Source organism: Cetorhinus maximus, chromosome 23 (genome assembly GCF_964194155.1).
Source record: "Cetorhinus maximus chromosome 23, sCetMax3.hap1.1, whole genome shotgun sequence".
In the NCBI taxonomy this organism is placed as follows: domain Eukaryota; kingdom Metazoa; phylum Chordata; class Chondrichthyes; order Lamniformes; family Cetorhinidae; genus Cetorhinus; species Cetorhinus maximus.
In genome coordinates, this window is record NC_135901.1 from 43,256,619 (window position 1) to 43,275,078 (window position 18,460).

The window sequence follows — 18,460 nt, forward strand, 5'->3', positions numbered from 1 at the left end:
TCTAACACATGAAACGTTCTCCGGTTTAAAACTGGGCAGAGCCATAATCATAATTTGTGGGTTCACGTTGAAGCCACGTGACCTGGTCAGTGTTTATCCCTCAACCAAGAGCACATGGTCTGCTCATTGTGACGTGCCTGCTTTTGGCTGTTTCCTGAGCGGTGATTGGCTGCCGTGTTCCCTGCATTACAACAATGACTCCACTTCAATAAAAGCAAAACTGCGGAAATCTGGAAAGGAAAACAGAAAATACAGGAAAAACTCAGCAGGCCTGACAGCATCTTTTGAGAGAGAAACCTGCTGAGTTTTCCAACATTGTCTGTTTTTATTTCTTAATTGGCTGGAAAGTGGCTTGAGACATCCACTGGTCTGGAATAGCGCTATTAAAATGCAAGTCTGTCCTTCTTTAATTATCTTAAATCCCATTCCTCTGGTTGCTGACCCCCGTCAGTGGAAACAGTTTCTCCCCATCTGCTCCATCAAACCGCCCCGTCCCCGTTGCCCCCACCCCCATCACTTTGAGCAGCTCCGTGAAATCTCCGTTTAACCTTCTTTGCTCCATAGAGGACAATCCCGGTCTCCATAAACTCTCCACAAAACTGAATTTCCTCATCTCTGGACATGATGCAATGCGGAGGATTGAGACGAGATTTTGGAATATATTGTCAGTTGGCAGGTCGGAAAATGGAGAAAGAACCAAAACAGAACTCTCAGTCTCCAGCTTTGTGAATCTTCAGATATTCTTTGGGAACCGGAATCAGAGGAGAATGAAGGGTGAACTGTCCGACTGACCAGAGACAGTCAAGGCACCTTTCCCTTCTTTAAGACGTTGGAACATTGACCCCATGTTATCAGTGAAATTAGCTGATCTGAGACATTGAAAGGATTCTCGTTACTGCACCTCAGGAATTCAAACTTAATATCGGCTTTGGGACAATCAGAATACTTGGTAACAGACAAGACAGAGAAAGACTCGAAGGAAGACGGCACCGGTTGTAGGAGAGCTGGTTCCCGGTGACAGGGATGTGTTTGCAGTGGGTGGGATCAGACTGTTTCCATGTATCCACAATGAATGTCCCACCCTTTATTTTGGAAGAGTAAAACTGATAGAGAATAATTGTCATTCCTGGAGCAGCAATCTGAAACTTTAACTTGATGACACCATTTTAAGCAGTTGCGTCGGTCTCTGTGGCGCAATTGGTCAGCGCGTTCGGCTGTTAACCGAAAGGTTGGTGGTTCGAGACCACCCAGGGACGAAACTTCCCCTTTTTTTCAGCATTAATTGTCACTCAGTTCCCGGTTGACATTGACTACTGGAGCTGAATGTCAAGACCCCGGAAAAGTTGCCGGCTCCACTATTATCCAGTGAGCTCCCAGGTAAGCAGCTTTTTTTCGAATATTCATTTCAAATATAATGAGAAAACATTTAGACCTACCATGTACCGATATCCAACACACTGGAAATTTATGAAGTTATTGGATTCAAACAAACCCATCAATTGTTCTTTCTTCCTCAGCTGCACAGTGAGTGAGACAGGGAAAAGCAGAAAAGCAGCAATATTCCGGCCCCGCACTCTCCAATCACCCGCTGCCAGCAGAAAGCGGCGACTGCAGCTTCAATCAGCGGGTTACTGCCCATCCCTGAGACGCAAGATACCCCAACCAGGGCCAAACCTCACAACACACCGAGCACAGGCTCAGGAAAACTCAGGTAGATTATATCACGGTCACAAAACCTCGGAGCAGCATTTACAGAATACCCGAGTGAGTGAGTCACAAATAAAAGTCACACCAACTTTCTAAATCTTTTCACTGTCAAATTCCTTCATTTTATTCAAAAACTGACTGATGTGAATCTGAAAATGAGCACCATGGGATTTGAGTTACCGAGTGACTTGTTTTACAATGATTGTCCTTCAGATTTGCAATTCAATTTGTGCTGGATATTGAAGCGAATCTGTTTTCAAAATGAGGACACAAGCAGTTAAATGTTGAATCCAGAAACAGATCCAGAGGAAAATGGATCATAATGTTTGGAAGGAGTTGCAGCTGAGAAGCGGAAGCTATGAATTATGTTATTGATGATTGAGTGCAAAGCACTGGGGCCTTGGTCAATCGTCGTGTCCCAGTGGTGAAAACGATGCTTTTAAAATCCACTGGGGTTTCCCCAGGAAAGTTCCAATCTTACCGACTGTGCTTCTTATATTGCTGATTTCAACCTGGTGTCCACAGAACTCTCGGATCAATGGAAGAAAAAATATCCAAACATTCTCCTGATTTTTGGACTCTAAGGGAATGAAGGGCGATCGGGATCGGGTGGGAATTTGGTGTTGAGGCTGGAGATCCGCCATGATCTTATAAAGTGACGGAGGAGGCTTGTGGGGCCTTGTGACGTATTGTTGCTGCTTTGATTCTGTTCTATTTGAGTAGCAATGCTAGGAAAGGCGATGAGCAGTAATAATGAAGCTCGGTTTCAAATACCACTTCCACTGCTGCTGAAATTGTCCTTTTGGTCGAAAAAGTGGCAGCTCACAGTTAAAGCAGGTGTGTGTGGTGTTTCACTTTAACAGAAATACTGAGAGACAATAAAATATAAATGGCTGTGGAGAAAAGGCGGGGTTGTTGAATTAGCTGTGAAACTTGTGCAGGACAGATATTCGCCTCCAGCTCTTTCTGCCCATCCAGGTCAATTAGCTGCTTGATGCAAACACAGTCAGATGGTGTGAACGTAAAACAGAACGTGATCGGTTTACAGATAGCAGCGGACAGAGACACCAGGATCTTCCTGATTCGCCCGAGTACTGATTACAGGAATGTGCACAGTGCCGATTATCCACAATCTCACTTCCCTTCCAGTCTTGTCTACGTTGTTCAGCTTTGAAAATGCTCATATTTTCACATTGGATTTCAATGTGAAGAAAGCAGAGCTGTGAAAAGCTTATATAGTTCAGCAGATGTACTGCAAGAAGTTACATAACAGGCAGACGATAACAATGCTCTTTGGACGCGGTGAGCTCCAGGGAAGGATTGACACCATTAATGTGTCGCTCAATTAGTCTTGTGACAAATCTCGTGCTGGAAATGACAATAAATCTCGCTGAATTTGCTCTGTGCTTTGATTTCAAACAAGCCGAATACAAGGTAAGAAAGTACATCTCGCTCGAGTGGGTTATAAAATGGAAGAATGACTCGTGCTGTTGGGAAACATAAAATTATAGAAAGTTGCAGCACAGAAAGAGGCCGTTCGGCCTGGCGTGCAGCTGTCAACGTGCAGTAATGATTGGTTGATCCATCAGGAGTGATATTTATGTCAGTGCAAACAGTAGGCAGCCAAATTTGACCTTTTCCCACACATATTTTTTCTGGCGCCACCAGCTCTGTGGTCAGTGCTTTGCACCCAGCCCCTCTCTTGTCCTCTTTTCATTCCCTCACTCCGCTTCTGTCTTTGTTCTCGACTTGTCCAAATATGACATTTCCAACTCTGCGGCGGAAGTTCAACTATCACCCCACTGGTTCTGGTGGAGCTGTTAAATTTTTTCAATCCATAAGTAATTAATACTCATTTTAACAAGATAACAAATTTACATTCCCTGATCGGGAATCGAACCCGGGCTGCTACTGAGAAAGTGCTGAATCCTGACTACTAGACCATCAGGGAAGCTGTCATCTTAATTTCCGTGCTCCTCTCCCCCACTCTAACCTGTATCTCTCTGAACTTGCTGCACTCCGTTCTCTCAGGTCCAACCCTGACATTGTCATCAAACCCGCCGACAATGGTAGTGCTGTTGTTGTCTGGCGCACTGACCTCGACTTCGCAGAGGCTGAGCGTCAACTCGCAGACACTTCCTCCTACCTGCCCCTGGACCATGACCCCACCACAGAACATCAAGCCATTGTTTCCAGGACTGTTACTGACCTCATCTCCTCTGGAGATCTTCCTTCCACAGCTTCCAATTTCATAGTCTCCCAGCCTCGGATGGCCCGCTTCTACCTCCTACCCAAAATCAACAAACAGAACTGTCCCGGCAGACCGATCGTGTCAGCCTGTTCCTGCCCCATGGAACTCATTTCTTGCTATCTTGACTCCCTTCTCTCTCCCCTTGTCCAGTCCCTTCCCACCTACATCCGTGATTCCTCTGACACACCGACATCTTATCAACAATTTACAGTTCCCTGGCCCCAACTGCCTCTTCTTCACCATGGACGTCCAATCCCTCTACACCTCCATCCCCCACCGGGATGGTTTGAGGGCCCTTAGCTTCTTCCTCGAACAGAGGCCAGAAAAATGCCCATCCACCACTACTCCCCTCCGTCTGGCTGAACTTGTTCTCTCACTGAACAATTTCTCCTTAAACTCCTCTCACTTCCTCCAAATAAAAGGTGTGGCTATGGGTACCCGCATGGGCCCCAGTTATGCCTGTCTCTTTATGGGGTATGTGGAACATTCCCTGTTCCAGTCCTATTCCGGCCCCCTCCCACAACTCTTTCTCCGATACATCGATGATCACTTCGGTGCTGCTTCATGCTCTCGTCGGGACCTGGAAAAATTTATTAATTTTGCTTCCAATTTCCACCCCTCCATAATTTTCACATGGTTCATTGCTGACAATGCCCTTCCCTTCCTTGACCTGCCTGTCTCAATTTCTGGTGATAGACTGTCCACTAATATTCATTACAAGCCTACCGAATCCCACGGCTACCTTGACTACAACTCCTCACACCCCGCTTCCTGTAAGGACTCCATCCCATTCTCTCAGTTCCTTCTCCTCCGTCGCATCTGTTCTGATGATGCCAATTTCAAAAACAGTTCCTCTGACATGTCTTCCTTCTTCCTTAATCGAGGTTTTCCACCCACAGTGGTTGACAGGGCCCTCAACCGTGTCCAGCCCATCTCCCGCGCATCTGCCCCCACACCTTCCTCTCCCTCCCAGAACCATGATAGGGTCCGCCTTGTCCTCACTTATCACCTCACCAGCCTCTGCATTCAAAGGATCATCCTCCGCCATTTCCACCAACTCCAGAATGATGCCACCACCAAACACATCTTCCCTTCACCCCTACCCCCGGCAGCATTCCGCAGGTATCGTTCCCTCCGGGACACCTTGGTCCTCTCCTCCATCACCCCCTACACCTCAAACCCTCCCACGGCACCTTCCCATGCAACCGCAGAAGGAGCAACACCTGCCGCTTTACTTCCCTCCTCCTCACCGTCCAAGGATCCAAATACTCCTTTCAAGTGAAGTAGCATTTCACTTGCACTTACCTCAATTTAGTCTACTGCATTCGTTGCTCCCAATGCAGTTTCCTCTACATTGGAGAGACCAAACGCAGACTGGGTGACCACTTTGGGGAACACCTTCGGTCTGTCTGCAAGCATGATCCAGGCCTCCCTATCGCTTGCCATTTCAACACACCACCCTGCCCTCATGTCCGCATGTCCATCTTTGGCCTGCTGCAATGTTCCAATGAAGCTCAACGCAAACTGAAGGAACAGCACCTCATCTTCCTATTAGGCACTTTACAGCATTCCAGACTGAATATTGAGTTCAACAACTTTAGATCATGAACTCTCTCCTCTATCCCCACCCCCTTTCCGATCCCCCTTTTTTACCAACAATTTATGTATTTTTTTCTTTTCCCACCTATTTCCATTATTTTTAAATGAATTTCCATCCATTGTTTTATCTCTACCTTTTAGCCTATTTCGATCCCTTCCCCCCACCCCACCCCCATTAGGGCTATCTGTACCTTGCTCGTCCTGATTTCTACCCTTAATGTCACCTATTAGCACATTTCTTAGCTAATATCACCACCGTCAACATCTCTTTGTCCTTTTGTCTATGACATCTTTTGGCAATCTCCACCTATCACTGGCCCTCTAGCCAGCTCTACCTGTCTCCCCCCAACCCCCCCACCCCCCCCGCCCCCCACCCACCCCCCCACACCCCCCCACACCCCACCCCCCACCCACTCCCTCCCCCGCCATAAAACAGCTTATATTTCAGCTCTCTTCTTTTTTTCCTTAGTTCTGTTGAAGAGTCATACGGACTCAAAACATTAACTGTATTCCTTTCCGCAGATGCTGTCAGACCTGCTGAGTTTTTCCAGATATTTTTTTTTCTGTTTTTGTTAGGGAAGCTGTCAAGTTGCTTTCAGTTTGGTTTATCGACGTTGCTTTTATCCATTTTTCCATTTTAGATGGAACCAATTCTTCAGTCAATGACGACAACGGTTTCCGTGAGCTGGAACAAGAAATTGACAGTGAGATGAAATAGCCCCACAAGCTGCTCAATTTCCTAAACCCATCACTGCGGCTCCTGTGAAACTGACAAGGGAACACACGGCAGACATTCATCACTGAAAGTAACTGAGACACATCAAATTCTAAACTCTTTCATGTCTCATCTCTTTCTGCTTCTGTCCCTGCCTCGCCTCCAGCTCCTTCTACCTGTCCAGCTCCCAGGTTAATTAGCTGCTTGATGCAGGTACAGTAAGTTCATGACATGGAAAGCAGGGACTGGGAATGTGGGACCCACGGATTTTAGAAATAGTGAGTTTGCAGGTGACATGGAAAAGATAAACTAGAATCTCATCTTCCTGATTCTCCCAGATACGGATTACAGGAATGTGCACAGTGCCGATTATCCACAGTCGCAGACTCCTCCCAGTCTTGTGCACGTTGTTAAGCTTTGAACCCACTCGCAAGAGTGGATTATAAAATGGCAGAATCAGTGTGAAAGAAGTAACCGTGATGTTAGGAAATATCAAATTGTAGAAAGTTATGGTAAAGAAAGAGGCAATTCGGCCCTGTGTGCTGCTTTCAAAGAACTTTAAAGAAGGGTCATACGGAAATACATTAACTTTGTTTCTCTTTCCAGACATGCTGAATTTTTCCAGCATTTTCTTTTTTTATTTAAATCCACAGTATTTTGTTTTTATCTCTGGATTTCCAGACCATGACAATGCCACTACGCCACCTCCTGAATGCCAACAAATTAATAATAAAATACGAATGTGTTTGGATAGGTTTTTTTCCTATTTAAATGATAAATCCTCAGGCGGCAGGATTCGAACCCATGTGTTCATTTTTAACAACAAATGTAAATTATTGAACATTCAATCACACTTAAATGAGCAAGTTTGGATCATGCTCTTACCCGGTTTCAAACCGTTGCTCTGCCACATGTGAAATGACCGTGAACCCCCACTGCCTTGCACAAACCCTGCGCTGTAAAGAGCCCAATGGAGCTGTCTGGAAGGTTAAACGGTGACGTCATGCAGCAGCACTTTGGGTCTTTGTTTTGAAGAAATGGAATTCGGCTGTTCTCATTAGGAATGCTGGAGACAGACTGATCAACAATGTCATCATCAAATGGCACAGCGCAGTAAGAAGATCTAAGATGGAAGCAAAATACTGTAGATGCTGGAAATCTGAAATAAAAACAGAAAATGCTGGGAAAAACTCATCAGGTCTGGCAACATCTGTGGAGAGAGAAGCTGAGTTAACGTTCCGAGTCCATATATTTCTTCTTCAGAGTCATGCCGACTTGAAGCATTAACTCTGCTTCTCAATCCACAGGTGTTGTCAGACCTGTTGAGTTTTTCCAGCATTTTCTGTTTTTACTACAACGTGAAGCCTTTCACCCCATTGTATCTGTGCCAGCTATTTTTAAAGAGCTAACCAATTCTTCTCAAATTCCTTCTCTCTTTACTTAAACGCGAGTTTTCCCCCTTTCAATCATTGTGCATTTCACGCTTGAAGAAGGAGTTTCTGCAGAATCCATGCACAGTTTGCCTTCGTTAACAATGTTTCCCTGACACAATGACATGAAGAGTTGGACTAGGATTCCTCAGACAGTTTTCTATACAAACATTATTTATTTATGCAATTGATTTCATTTCGAATTACAAAAGAACTTTATCCTGATCAAGCAGGTCATCATTATTTCTGAGCTGATATCTACAATCTATTTCCATTTTCTCTCCAAACTGGAGAGCTGGATTCAGGTTCCAGTCTCTGGAGGAGTGGGTCCAAAACCCACCGCTCCCAAATTTTCAGTTGCTTCCCACTTTTGGGCACGTTAGGAATTCACTTTGGGTGAGCAAGAGACAACTCCAGTTTAATACGGGGAGTGGGGCGGGTTGTGGTCCTTTATCTTGACAGGGTGAACGAGGGGAGACAATGTCGATAGAAACTGGTGTGGAGGAAAGGCGGGTGTGTGGAATTGGTTTAGTTGCTCTTCCTGAGAGCCAGCACAGACACGACGGGCAGAAAGACTTACTTTATAGCCATCTCTGATTTGATATGAACATGTTTTCCCGAAGGAAGTGCTGTTCGTCGCGGGCGAGTGTTGAGGGCGATGGTTCTGGCATCCATTGGGGTTTCTCCAGTGTTGGTTTGCTGACTGCAGTTCTCGTTGTTCCCTATTTTAACCAGGTGCCAACAGGATTAGTTATCGGGTAAATAGAATCAAACAGAAACTCCCGTGCTTTCTTATTTCCATTCATCTGCAAGGATTTGTTTAATCCAGAGATGGAAATGGAGCAAAACTGAACCAGTTTGGTGACATCCTTTCTTTCTGAGCATTTGCCTCTCCTTCGACGTTTGTCACTCTCGGTGTATATGTCAGTGTGTGTTCCGCTGTGTGTGTCAATGTGGTTCAGTTCCTCATTTTTACCATCCACACTTTATTCACCTTAGTTGTGTGGCTTCATATTAAAATCATAGTGGGAAAATAAAAACAGGTTCAAAAGATTTAAAAGGGATTTTCTTTCTGTATTTCTGAGTGGAGACTGTTCAGCTGCTGAGTGTCCATATGCTACAAAGTGGAGGATGATTGAAATTTTCACTGAGCAACATTTAAACAGACACCTAGTCCTTGTGGTCGAATGGTTAAGGCAATGGACACATCGCGAGAATGAATTTGTAAATACAAATAGTCCAAACTGATATCCATCAGACATTAGGAAATGTATTTCTTCTCGAAGCTGTTCCACGTGTGCCATTTGCAACTCTGATGTGAAATTTCAACTCTCACTCCATTGGTTCTGTCGAAGCGGTTGTGCGTTTCGGTTTTCAATCAATAAGTAAATCAGGCCTGTTTTAACAGTTTGTGCCAGATCAATAAACCTTCATTGCCTGGCCGGGAATCGTTTCCACGGTGAAAGGACTGAATCCTCACCTCTAAATTAAGAAGAAAGCTATCTATAACCCTTGCAACATGCTTTATCTACGCCGCATTTGTCCTTTGTCAGATTCTTTCTCCAGAGATAAGTTTCTGCTACAGAATTTTATCATAAATGACATCTTCGGGCAATGACAGCCACTGGTTTTAAGGGGTGAGCTGCAGTGAACGGTTGGCACCAATAAAGTGTCGTTCAACTGGTCTGGTTCCAAACCCTGTGCTGGAATTAAAGAAAAACTTTGAGTTTGCTCAGTGCCTTGACTTCAAAAGAGAGAATGTAAGAAAGTACGTTCCCATAGAATGTAATAAAATGTCGGAATGACTGGGAAATGATGCTGGGAGACATAAAATTATAGACAGTTACAGCAAACAAAGAGGCCATTCGGCCTGGCGCGCTGCTTTCAAAGAGCAGTTGCGATTGATTGGTCAGGAGTGATATTTGAGTCAGTGTAAACATGCGGCAGTAAAATCATTACCACATTACCACGGCAGACATTCATCAGTGAAATCAACTGACACACATCAAATTCTGCCGTTTCATGTCGCATCTTTTAATTCTCTGTTCTCCATCTCAGACATTTCCAGGTCTATCAAATATCATCCATGTAGAGCTTTGCCCTGTTCCTCGTTCCACGAGGAGACTTACTGTGAACAGGACATAGCAAGTGGCTCTATAGCTCAGTGGTTAGAGCACTGGTCTTGTGAGCCAGTGGTCGTGAGTTCAATTCTCACTGGGGCCTATAGCTGAAATTTGGTGTAAGGTAACCTTTGAGGAGAGCACTTTAAAAATATATCGAAAGGTCATGTGAGTGGGCAGCAAGATGGCAGATAGAATATAATGTCAGCAGGTGCGAATATGTTCACTTAGTTGTAAAAGTTCGAACAGCAGAATGCTTTTGAAAGTGAATGTGCTGATGTTCAAGAGACCTGGGTGTCCTTGGACAAGCAATGTCGAAAGTTAGCATGCAGGGGCAGCAAGAAATTAAGAAGCTCAATGGCCTTTATTACAAGGGGATTGGAGAGCAAGAATAAAGAAGGGTTTTGGTGAGACGGCATCGAGAATGCCGTGTGCTGTTTTCATCTCCATATTTATAAAAGGATATACTGTCAGTGGAGACGGTACAGAGAAGGTTCACTAAATTGGTCACTGGAATGTGCTAGTTGTCCAATGACGAGAGGCTGAATAAATTGGGCTTCTATTCTCTGGAGTTTAGAAGAATGAAAGGCAATCTCATTGAAACATACAAAATTCTGAGGGGTCTTGATAGGGCGGACACAGAGATTGTTTCCGCTGGTCAGGGAGTCTAAAACACTGCGGCACTGTCTCAGGGTAAAGGGTCGATAATTTAGGGCTGAGATGAGGAGAAACTACTTCATCCAAAGGGTTGTGAATCTTTGAATTCTCTACCCAGAGGTGTTGTAGATGCTCCATTATTGAATACATTTAACGCTGGGATGGACAAGTTTTTGCTCTCTTGGGGAACTAACAGATATGGGGAATGGGCAGGATAATGGAGTTGAAGCCCAAGATCAACCATGATTGAATTTAATGATGGAGAAGGTTCGATGGGCCGTGTGATCTACTCTTGCTCATATTTCTTGTGATCATGTGTATGATAAAGACAGTAACTCATGTTATAATAAAAACAGAAAGTGCTGGAAGTTCTCAGCAGGCCTGACAGAATATGTGAAGGGAGAAGCAGAGTGAAGGTTTCAAGTTTAATATGACTCTTTTCCAAACCATCAGTTGTGTGCTAGTTACGACATTTTGCACAACACTGAAACAGGGAATGGAACCCAGGCGGTGAAAGCATCGAATCTGAACCATTAGGGTGTTTCTATAGCATGCTTTTGAACGAAATTAGCTTCCAACTGAAGGTTTAATGGTTTAAGACCACCGAGGGTCAAGTAGACTCCCTCTCTTCCTGCTTCTACTTATATTACCTACATAATTCTGCTTTGTGTTCTTTGGCTGCAAGGAAATCTTGCCCAAAGTTTTCCAGTTCTGCTGTTATTCAGTTAGTTCCCACACAAATAGATTTATGAATATTCATTTCAAATAAAGCGAGAAAATGGAACAACATGTGCATAACATCCATCCTATTAGAAAGATTGGGTTCAAAGCAACGAATAGAAATTGATTCTCTGATTGCATATACCGAACTGGAACACACCATCACACCGAGTGAATCCACTGTCTGTTCAAATGTTGCTCAGTGAACATTTCAATCTTCCTCCGCTGTGTCACATATGGACACTGAATCAATAAGCAGCCTCCACTTAAATAATCACAGAAAGCGTCAATCTACTCTTGCAACTTTTATAGCTGTTGTTATTCTCTGTACCATTTACCATGAAGATATATAATACAAGTGAATAAAGTTTTGTGATGGTAAAAATGTGTTCATCTCTCGGGGAACTGAACCACATTGACACAAACACATGAACACACACAGACAGAAACACCGAGAGTCACAGAGGGCTAGGGTTTGTCTCTGAGGAGAGGCAAACTCTCAGAAAGCAAGGATGTCACCAATTTAACTTAGATTTATTTCATTTCTGACTGCAGATTCTGTGAATGCTTATGGATGAACAGGAAAGAAGGAACACAGAGGTGAAACAGGAAAAACAGACGGGAGCGTTTGGAAGGTTCTGACTCCATTTAGCCAATAACTAATCCTGGGGGTTCCAAAAGGACAGAACACTGAGCAGTGCAATCGCCAGGATGCGAATGTGCGGGGGCAGATCCCAGTGGAGTTCCAATCCATCGCCTTAATCACTCAGCCATGACTGGAGACCGTACTCTGGTGTAAATGTTGTTCATGTAAAACCATGGAATGGTTACAGCAGAGACTGAGAGCATTCAGCCCCACCAATTCCCACTCACCCTACAATTCCTACAGCCTCCCTTGTTCTTCCTACCAAGACGAACCACATCATGTGTCAAATGCCCTGATCCTATCCTAAGGGATTTGATGAAACGTCTGAAAAGACGAACCAACTGAAACTTTGGCAGTGATAAGATTCAAATCCACGACTCGATCGAGGCTGCAGTCTAAATCCAGCGCCTTGGACCACTCAAACACACTACTGCTGGCAATATGATAGTAACCATTGCCTTGAGTGGTATTGGTGCTGAATAAAAACTTAACAAGTAGCAGCAGAAATAGTCCATTTTGTCGCTCGAGCCCCTCACAGTTCCATAAGATCAGGGCCAAGGTAACAATCTTGAGGCCATTCAGCCCGGGTCAGAGGAACAGCGGCCATTCAGCTTTTTGATGCTGCTTCGCCATTCAATAAGATCATGGCTGACACAACAGAAACCCTGCGCAGCGAGTTAGCCAGAGGGACTTGTATAGAATTTCTAACTGTGTCCTCATGCTGCAGTTCTGGATTATGCTTTGCAGAAATAGGATTGGGCTGGGATATTTAGGAACACCGGAGAGAAATTGATCGTGCAATAGAATCTCTCATTGGGTCCCATCGTGCCCTCGCCAGCTTTTTTCAAAGAGCTGCCCAGTTAGTCCCAAAATCTTTCTCTTTCTTCATAACCCAGCAGCTTTTCCATTTCAAATATTTGTCCAATTCCCTTTTGAAAACACGGAGTTAAGGAAAACAATATTGAAAAAGGCGCAGGAGCTCCGGCAGTGTCCATGCTCAGTGTGTGAAAACTAACAAAGTTTCCCTGGCCCATTCTCGGCATGTTATTTTATTCAAAATATATTGCAGTTCATATAGTATCATAAAAATTTATTGAGATCCCATTGACCAATCTGCCACCAAGGAATCATGTCTGACCCCAGTGATCTGTGAAAAATGTAACCAGATCAAATGCAGCCACTTGCGGGCGCTCCAGTGGCGCAATCGGTTAGCGCGCGGTACTTATAGAGCAGTGCGATCAGTGGGCTATGCCGAGGTTGTGAGTTCGAACCTCACCTGGAGCAGAGGTTTTACTGGAGCTACTACATGTGGAACCACATTTGGATCCTAGATTCTTGAATTAATGGTACGGTTTTCAGCCGGCAGCATTGCAATAACAGGGCATAAGCGCACCCCCGCCCCACGTACGGGTTTATTAAATTCTGTTACACAGAGGTGTTGTACAGGAAGATCAACAATGAATCATTTACCATCTCTCGCATGCTTGTAACTTGTAGTATTTGACAAAAAACGTTAAGAAAATCATGTTTAAATTGTTGCATTTCCACCACTGATCACACAAGATAACACCCGGCTGGAAGTGGTTAGTTAAAACTGCTCCCCAGGTTCCACGGTGACAGATAGTCTGCTCCTTGATGCAGTTCCTGATACACGCACGGGGAAAACAGATATCACCTGACTCATGAAACGCGCATAACATCAAGCTGACCTTTGGCACCAAGCTCATGGTGTATTAGGCCTGTGTCCTCAGTACCTTGCTGTCTGGCTGTGAAACATGGAAGACTTACAGCTATCAAGAAAAGAAGCTCCGCAATTTCCATCTGCGCTGTGTGCGGTGGTTATTGGGTTTCTCCTGGCGGGACACAGTCAGAAAGCGGCAGTCCTCACAAAGACAGATCTCCCGAGTCTGTTAGGCTCATCAAACAGAGTGAGGTTGGATGGCTCGGGCCTGTTTACAGGATTGAAGGTGGTCACATCGCTAAGGGCCAGGCGGCCAGTGAGACGCCCAAAGCTCTGCTTGTAGGACAGTTACATTCGTGACATGGAGGCCCTAATTAGCGATTATCAGACATGAATTTCACTAGATGACTACAAAGGAAGATTGCAGCACTTCCTGTGAGCTGTTGTGCATCACCATGATGTCCATTTGCTACAGCGGCTTGGCAAAAGACGCCAAGACTAGTAACAACAACCCATAACATCGCTTTTAGCTTCATGTGAGGCACTTGTGATGGAAACTGCCCCCAAGGATTGACCTCCTCAGCCATCAGAAACTGTGCAGCATATAGAGACAACCCATCTGAAATAGATTTGTTTGCTGTGTGTCCGTCATCTTTCATGAATGGAAGGATGACGAAGATCATTGGGAAATTCATTTGCAAAAAATATGACGTGTTTCACACACAAACACACACATACACACACACGAACACAGCCAGACACACACAGACGCATATGCACACACACACATACACACACATGAACACATACACAAGCACACATCAATACATACAGATAGACAAACACGCACGCGCAGACACAAACAGACACACACACATGCACACACAAACACAGACGTGCATAGGTGCACACAGACATACAGGCACACATGCACACACAAACACAGACGTACACAGGTGCACACAGACATACAGGCACACATGCACAAAGACACACACACACAAGCACACGCACATTCACAGACACACACATATAAACGCACACTCACACACACAGAAACACAGAAAGACACAAAAAGAAACACACAAGAGCACAAACACACGGACACACACACACACATGCACACACAGAGACACACACGCACACACCACACACACTGACACACGCCGACACACACACACATACACACTCTTTCTCTCACACACACACGCACATACACCCACAGAAACAGACACACACACACGCACATACATACACACATACACAAACACAGACGCTGACACAAACACACACTAACGCACACAGACACACATGCACATTCACACACATACACATGCATAAATACAATCACAGACACACACTGATACATACAGGCAGACATACATGCACACACAGACACAAACAGTCAAAAAAACAGACAGAGACATACACAGACGCACACAGACATACATGCACACACGCACAAACACACACACACAGACACATAACCACACACACGCACACGCACACACACGCCAATATGCCATCTTGCTCTAACGCCGGAAAAACCGCAATTCAAATGAGTATTCCCATCTTGACGACCTGGGTGGCTCCGTAGCACTGAGGAAAATGTCACCCAGTATCTTTCAGGTGGTATCATGAGCCAATAGACACTGGCATCCTGTTTCTTGAGGTGTAATCGTTGCAATGGTTGCATGAAGGGGGCACCTATCATTTAATTTCTAATAGAAACTTCTATCGTTATTATTAGTGGAAACCTTGCACCTGTCAGTTTTCAGTCGGAACCTTTATCTTTTATTGCTGAAGTTGACGCTGCTGTTGTTAGTTGCTTCAATGAGACCTCTTCATGTTTTATAATACAAAGCATTTATTTTCCATTTTGCTGATACAAAGACTTGCATCTTCGAATGTATCATCAGGACCTGTCCCTCTTCTCCCCAAACTAGCCCATATCTCATTTGTATATTAAATCCAGGGACAGTTAGTGTCCTCACTGCACAAACCCATATCTCTGTTTATGTTACAGCTGGTCCTGCCTCTCCAATCACTGAAGTAGCCCATATCTATGTTTATAACGTACCAGCCCCAGTTACTGTTATGACTGTACTGGTCCATATTTCTATCTATATTACAGCAAATCCTGTCCCTATTATTTATTCACAAGCCCATATTTCTATTTATATTACACGAGATCAATGTCTCTGTTAATACTGAACAAGTAATGTCTCTATTATGACTGCACTAGCTGATATCTCAGTTACTGTTACAGTAGAGCCCGCCTCTGTTATTGCTGCACTAGCCCATATCTCTTTTTATATTGCACCAGGTCGTTTATCTCTTTATGCTACGCCAGACCCTGAGTCATTTCAGATAAGATTCCATAGATTATACAAATTAACTAGACCGACAAACCAATCCAAAAATGATTAGAACGGTCGGGGTGGAAATTTTAAAGCTCACAGTTAAAAACCGTAGAAAGAGAACAACGGGAGTTTCAATCCTTTCCAACAATTGGAATAATAAATCGGATAATTTCAGGTGTGTGAATATCATGTCAGGTAAACGTACAGGCTCATTTTTTCCGTCGCTTGCATACATCATCATACATTTGAGGTAAATATCAGAAGCTTCTGTGAGATGCTGCAGTGATCATTTTCCAATAAGATGCTCGTCATTCTGGATGTGATTCTAATCCCTGAGTTCCTCAGGGCAGTTTTCCGAGGCCCAAGCATCTTCTACTGCCTCATCAATGTCCTTCCCTCCATCATCAGGTCAGAAGTGGGGTTGTTCGCTGATGATTACACAATGTTCAGCACCAGTCATGATTCCACACATTCTGAAACAGACTATGTCCAAAAGCAGCAAGACCTGGACAACATACAGGCTTGGGCTGATAAGTATCAAGCTACATTCGCGCCACACAAATGCCCGGCAATGATCATTTCCAACAAGAAAAAATCGAACCACTTCCCCTTGACATTTAAAAAGGAATTAGTATCACTGAATCCCCGACTATCAACGTTGTGGGCGTTACAATTGAGCAGAAACTGAACTGTACCAGCAATGTAAATACTGTGGCGATAAAAGCAGATCAGAGGCTGAGAATGCTGCGGAGAGTAATTCACCTCTTGAACCCCCAAACTCGCCCACCACCTACAAGGCTCAAGTCAGGAGTGTGATGGAATACTATCCACTTGCTTGGGTGAGCGCGGCTCCAACAACACACTAGAAGCTCGACACCATCCAGTACAAAGTAGCCCACTTGTTGACACCTCACCTACCACCATCATCATTCACTCCCTCCACCAATGATGCACAGTGGCATCAGTGTGTTCCATCTACAAGATGCACTGCAGGAACTCATCAAAACTCCTTCGACAGCATCTTCCAAGCCCATGACCACTACCAGTTAAATGGGAAAGGACAGCAGAAAGATGGGAACATCACCACCTGGGAGTTCCCCTCCAAGTCACTCACCATCCTGACTTAAAAATGTATCGCCGTTCCTGCACTGTCGCTGGGTCAAAATCCTGGAACTCCCTTCCTAACAGCACTGTGGGTGTACCTACACCACATGGACTGCAGGGTTTCAAGAAGGCAGCTCACCACCACCTTCTCAAGGACAATTAGGGATGGGCATAAAAATGTTGGACTAGCCAACGACGCCCACGTCCCGTGAAATAATAAATAATAATTTTCCAAATGATTTTTGGGAACAGAAATGTCGATTCTTGGAAGCGACATGGTCAGTCTGACATCATTTTGTAAACAATGGAAAACAACCGAATAGTTATCAATAAATAGTTGCAGTATTAAACTATCTGTAATTAAAATGCAGGAACTCTTTGGGATTTAACACATTCACTGAGGGGGGAGATGGGCTGTAGTTTATCATTGAGGTTAATGTCAGGAATTATTCTTTATTAAGTTTATTTTTTCAAAAAAGCATTATTAGAATACCGGAGATTTAAATGAATGGGGAATTTCTCAGAGACAGAGAGAGAGAGAGAGAGAGTGAGAGAGAAATAAGTTTCAGTGAGTTAGACGCTGTCTCAGGTAGAGAGATGATAGACATTCAATGAATGTGGTGACAAACCTGCCCGTCTTACCAAATAAATGGTTGGCATGACATAAATTTTTTAAAAGACCACACAACAGAATATACTATCAATAAATATTTGCGTTATTAGAGGATCTGTAGTTACAGTTTGAATAAGCGAAAATAAAAAAAGTTGAAACATTCTGGTGAAGGTAAATCTTTGTGGAATGATGCAGAATGATTTTTTTTCACACACACACACACAGAACAGGCGATTTCTCATATGTAATTCTGTTGGCTTTAATGAAAATGAATATCAGGAGCTGCGCGGAACAAACAGTCAAAGAAACACAACCTGTAGTTTTAGGCCAAAGTCAGAGGCCCATTTGTAACACAGCGTCCACCTTATAGAGACATAGAATAGTGTGGTAACAACAGAGACAGAGCCTGGCGTGGTAATTACTGAGACAGGGACTAGTGCAATTTAAGCAGGAACATTACGAGTGCAGTAATAATAGAGAAAGCATCTAATGTTAATTAAGCAAAGACGTGACCTAGTGCACGAATAACAGGGATGGGGAGGAGTGCTATATTAATATAGACAGGGTCTACTGCTGCAATATCGGAGACGGGGCTAGTACAGTAGTTACTGATACAGGGCCTGGATCAACATCAAGTGAAATAGGGCAGTTATTACAGACACAATGCATAGATTAATTGTTTCCCAGAGAGTCTAAGGCCGTAATAATGGAGACTGCCTCCAGTGTAAGAGAGACAGGTATGATCACGTGGAGTAAAAACAGAGACAGGGAGAGTTGAATAGAAGCAGAGACAGAGGTACAAAGACAAAGTCTCTGCAAAGACAGGATCCATTTTAATTAAAAGACAGACAAGT

At 44.1% G+C, this 18,460-nt stretch overlaps 3 non-coding genes across 3 annotated transcripts; all 3 read left to right on the plus strand.

The window, feature by feature from the left end:
• Window positions 1–1,182: 1,182 nt before the first annotated feature.
• On the plus strand, window positions 1,183–1,256 carry trnan-guu (transfer RNA asparagine (anticodon GUU)). The gene has a single exon. It is a non-coding gene; the product is annotated as a tRNA-Asn (tRNA).
• Window positions 1,257–9,852: 8,596 nt separating this feature from the next.
• trnat-ugu (transfer RNA threonine (anticodon UGU)) lies at window positions 9,853–9,925 on the plus strand. The gene has a single exon. It is a non-coding gene; the product is annotated as a tRNA-Thr (tRNA).
• Window positions 9,926–13,034: 3,109 nt separating this feature from the next.
• On the plus strand, window positions 13,035–13,129 carry trnai-uau (transfer RNA isoleucine (anticodon UAU)). The gene is made up of 2 exons: window positions 13,035–13,072; window positions 13,094–13,129. It is a non-coding gene; the product is annotated as a tRNA-Ile (tRNA).
• Window positions 13,130–18,460: the final 5,331 nt, after the last annotated feature.